Source organism: Micromesistius poutassou (assembly GCF_964030765.1).
Source record: "Micromesistius poutassou genome assembly, chromosome: 22".
NCBI classification, from domain to species: domain Eukaryota; kingdom Metazoa; phylum Chordata; class Actinopteri; order Gadiformes; family Gadidae; genus Micromesistius; species Micromesistius poutassou.
In genome coordinates, this window is record NC_140292.1 from 2,000,302 (window position 1) to 2,005,301 (window position 5,000).

At 51.1% G+C, this 5,000-nt stretch overlaps 1 protein-coding gene across 1 annotated transcript in view; it reads right to left on the bottom strand.

Annotated features, from left to right (window-relative positions):
* Positions 1-5,000, bottom strand: part of LOC311367647 (neuron navigator 3-like) — a 59,947-nt gene that overhangs the window by 50,729 nt on the left and 4,218 nt on the right.

Consider the following 5,000-nt stretch of genomic DNA (forward strand, 5'->3'; position numbering starts at 1 on the left):
GCGGTCAGACGTGCGGACGCAGGACCATATGACAGCTCCTTCCTCTCCGGGCTGAGGGATGATCAGCAGATTACCCATAAAGCACCTCATTGTGTGGAGCGGAGGGCTGACCGCCACGCGGCCCCCCCCGGGGGGGGGGGGGAGCCCCCGCGACACACAGGGGGCCGCAGTGTGTCCCCCACCTACACACTGAGAGGACGCATGGCGTCACACACACACACACATAATTATAGTAACACAGACACACACACTGACACTGACACACACACACACACACACACACACACACACACACATCATTACATTAACAGAGACGCTCACACACACACACACACACACACATAATTATAGTAAGACACACACACACACACACACACACGCTTTCCATGCAAACACACAAGTGTTTTACATTGCCTGCAGGACTGGACAAGAGGACTAGAGGACTAGACTGGCTGAAAGAGAGCGACAGGCTGATGACAGAGAGAGAGACAGGCTGATGATAGAGAGAGAGACAGGTAGATAGAGAGAGAGACAGACTGGTAGAAAGAGAGAGAGACAGACTGATGATAGAGAGATAGACAAGCTGATGATAGAGAGAGAGGCAGGCTGGTAGAGAGAGAGAGAGACAGGCTGATGATAGAGAGAGAGAGAGCGAGAGAGAGAGAGAGAGAGAGAGAGAGAGAGAGACAGACTGGTAGAGAGAGAGAGAGAGACAGGCTGTAGAGAGAGAGAGAGAGACAGGCTGTAGATAGAGAGTGAGACAGGCTGATGATAGAGGGAGACACAGGCTGACGATAGAGAGTGAGACAGGCTGGTGATAGAGAGTGAGACAGGCTGGTAGAGAGAGAGAGACACAGGCTGGTGATAGAGGGAGACACAGGCTGTAGATAGAGAGTGAGACAGGCTGGTGATAGAGGGAGACACAGACTGACGATAGAGAGTGAGACAGGCTGGTAGCAGACACAAACAGAGCTGAGCTCCAGAGGCCTGGGGACCACATGGTCCGGGCCTCCTCTCCGTCCCCAGAGCAGGGCGGTCCCTGGGCCGGGCTCCCAGAGAGAGGCTTCCCGCTGGAGCTGCGTGCCCTGCCTCTGCTCCACACGTGGGGGACCGCAGGCCGTCAGAAGGAGGCGCGGGGGTGCAGATCTTCATTAAGTGTCAGGGGGGATGTGGTCTCACAGGTGGCCGCCACCGTGAACCAGTATGAACCAGTCTCAGGGCTCCACACAGAGGTGGATTAGTACGAGTGGTAGTACTTTACTAGATCCTAATAAACACACACACATGCAAGCACAAACGCACACACACACACACACACACACACACGCACACCCAACCTCTAGTTCCTGAGAAAAAACACACACATGCATGCACCAACCCACGCCCAGTATCTGTATCCACAGATAATCTGTGAATAACTAACGAGAAGACCACCAGTTAAGAGACCTGAGCTCTGGATTAATCCCAGGAGAAGGTTGAAGGAGTTCCTCAAAGGACTGTAGGACTCTAGGACTTCTTATGAACGCTGTGTGTAGAAACCAGAGCAGTGTGCTCCTGGTCTGAGGTGGTTTGAGGCTCCAGAAAACAGAGAAGTGATCTCCTGGTCTGAGGTGGTGTCTGGTGGCTCCAGAACATGAGCGTAAACGTCTGTGACACTGGCCGATTTATCCTAATTATCCATGGCCATCTTCATCATATTCTTCTACACTCTCAAATATTTACTCGCTCAAATATTTACAGTCTCAAATAACCTGGCACCGAGCCCTCAACATCTGCTGTACAGACTCTGGGAGTGTGTGTGTGTGTGTGTGTGTGTGTGTGTGTGTGTGTGTGTGTATGTTTGGGACGATATTTGTGTGTTCATGTGTGTATGCTGGTGTCAGGGTGTGTGTGTGTGTTAGCAGGAGTGCGTATTTGAATGTGTATACCTTTGTGTTTGTGTGTGTGTGTGTGTGTGTGTGTGTATGTGTGAGCATATATGTGCGTGTGTGTCTGTGTGTGTGCGTGTGTGCGTATGTGTGTGTGTTAGTGTGTGATTGTCTGAGTATGTGTCAGTGTGTGTGTGTATTTTTGAGCCTGTTTGTGTGTAGGTGTGATTGGGAGTGTGTGAGTGTGTGTGTGTGTGTGTGTGTGTGTGTGTGTGTGTGTGCTCGTGTTTATGTGTATGAATGTCTGAGCATGTGTCAGTGTGTGTGTGTGTGTGTGTGTGTGTGATGGAAAGCTCACTTCCCAGAAGACCAAATAAACAGTTCATCTCGTGTCTGAAGTGGGAAGCCTGCGTCTGTCGCCTTTAAAGGAGGAAGTGCAGGACGACTTTTTCGAGTTTTTTTTCGCCTTTTCGAGTAAAAGCGTGTCAGAGCCTCCAGGCCAGAGCCGTGGCTAGCCTGAGTTCAGTTAGCGGTGGCTAGCTGTGAGCGATGAGGAAGACTGAGGTGATGAAGATGACGACTGAGGCGGTGATGAAGACTGAGGCGGTGATGAAGACTGAGGTGGGGATGAAGATGAGACTGAGGCGGTGATGAAGATAAAGGCTGAGGCGGTGATGAAGACTGAGGTGGGGATGAAGATGAAGACTGAGGCAGGGATGAAGATGAAGGCTGAGGCGGGGATGAAGATGAAGACTGAGGCGGTGATGAAGATGAAGACTGAGGCGGGGATGAAGATGAAGACTGAGGCGGTGATGAAGACGCCGCCGCAGCGTTCTGGCTGATGCTAACTGATGGTTAGGGAGCGGTGGGGAGAAACCCACGACAGAACCGCAGCGTTTAGTTTTCCAACCCAACATTGAGGGAGGTTGGGGAGGGGAGGAGAGGAGAGGAGAGGAGGAGACGAGTGGAGGAGAGGAGAGGGGAGAGGAGAGGGAAGCGGAGGGGAGGGGAGAGGAGAGGAGAGGCGAGGAGAGGAAAGGAGAGGGGAGGGGAGAGCAGACGAGAGGTGAGGAGAGGAGAGGAGGAGAGGAGAGGAGAGGAGCAGAGGTGAGGAGGAGAGGAGAGGGAGGAGCAGGGGGAGAGGGAGGAGAGGAGGAGAGGGCGGAGAGGGAGGAGAGCGGTCCTGCTGGGTCAGGAGGGTCCCAGAGGAGAGGAGGTTCTGTTCTGTTCCCCAGGGACCAGAGCAGAGAGCCTCATCATGAAGATGTGGGGGGACGGTGGTGGAGGTGTGGTTTGGATGAAGAAGGTGCTGGCATGCCTCTAGCTTAGTGCGCCTGAACGCAATTCGACTCAAAGCACTTCACCGTTTGTTTTGCCTCCCGGGGTTTGGGAGCACGGCGAGGTTTATGAGGGGGGTCAGAGTTCTAAAACTCCAACACATCTGTTTCCAGAGGACAAACCAGAACTGAAACCAAACATTCTCACATCCCCAATCGTCACCCTGAAATCCTCTCCTTAGTCCTTGAAATCCTCTCCAAAGTCCTTAATACGTTAAAGACACTGAGAGCAGCAAACTGGAATCATGTTGAACATCTGGATCATGTTGAACGACTGGACACAGAAAACAGTTTGGTTTGGTGGATAAACCTTCTCTCGACTAATGTCTCACATTCAAGCTACATGCTATAGTGTCCTCTTAGCTCTCCTAGAGAGAGAGAGCTAGTCCCCCTATAGTGTCCTCTAAGCCCTAAACAACACCTGTTCTCTCCCAGGGTCACTGAAGACACTAGCCTACATACCGAGCTAGCATCAAAGAGCTAGCTGTGTAAGGCTAGCAGCTGAATCTGCTGCCCTGGTTTTTCCACTGGTGGTAACGTGTCTCTGTGGGTGTCGAGTGGCTGATGGACGAGGACGCTGGGCCTGACAGGAACAAATGAGCCGTCGTTCCTCTGACACAGGAGACAACCAACCGCACCAGGAAAGACTAGCGCTAGCGTTAGCTCTTTACGCCACATTTAGCAATATTAGCGTGACTCACAGGCTTAAGGGTCTCGCCTCAAAACGGAAAATAATCTGAAAAACCTGAAATCAGCCTAAAGTCAATTTTTCTGAACAAGTGACGACTCAAAGCCATCAGTCCCAATCTCTCCTCGTGTCCCAGTTTCCTTCCCCTCCTTTCCGACATGTCATGATCGTACGTGCAGTCAAACCGTTGTTCCAAACAAGCTGAACTCCAGAATACAGAAACTAGCAACTAAATCCAACATGGAGAAGTCTCTTAAAGTCCACCAGTCATGATGTCTTCAAGGGCTGAAAAAGGCCTTGAATCCAATCATATGTCTGTTGAGTCAATCTAGACCCTACAATCAATAACAGATAATCACCGGCTCTCAGTATGAATCTGTCAGTACGCAGTGCGTTGGCGCTCGGAGCCGCGTGGGAAAGTGTCGGTAATTGAGGAGAAATTACTTTTTCTACGCGGTCCCCATAAATTCCTGAGGGCTCTTAAACCCAAACGAGAGCTCAGCTCATTAGGAGCGTCACACAAACAGGATGACTTTTATGGAGCCGTTATATTTGAATCAGCGACGGTTGGAACACAACATGTAGCGGGGCTGGGTGTGTCACGAAGTCCCGGTCTGGTTCTGCTTCCGAGACTGGGAGAAACCACGAGTGACATCACTCCAACTGATCTATGATCAGATGGTGGGTTCCCATTCTTAAACCATTAAATTCTCCTTCAACACTTTTTGGAGACAATTTTAACCAAAGCCACTTAGAGTGACCTCATGTCCTAAAGGAGCAGGTAGGGGTTAGACAGTACAGAGAAAGGTTCTTAAGGAGCAGATAGGGGTAAGACAGTACAGAGACTGGTCCTTAAGGAGCAGGTAGGGGTAAGACAGTACAGAGACAGGTCATCAAGGAGCAGGTAGGGGTAAGACAGCACAGAGACAGGTCATCAAGGAGCAGGTAGGGGTAAGACAGTACAGAGACAGGTCATTAAGGAGCAGGTAGGGGTTAGACAGTACAGAGACAGGTCATCAAGGAGCAGGTAGGGGTTAGACAGTACAGAGACAGGTCATCAAGGAGCAGGTAGGGGTTAGACAGTACAGAGACAGGTCATTAGGGGTT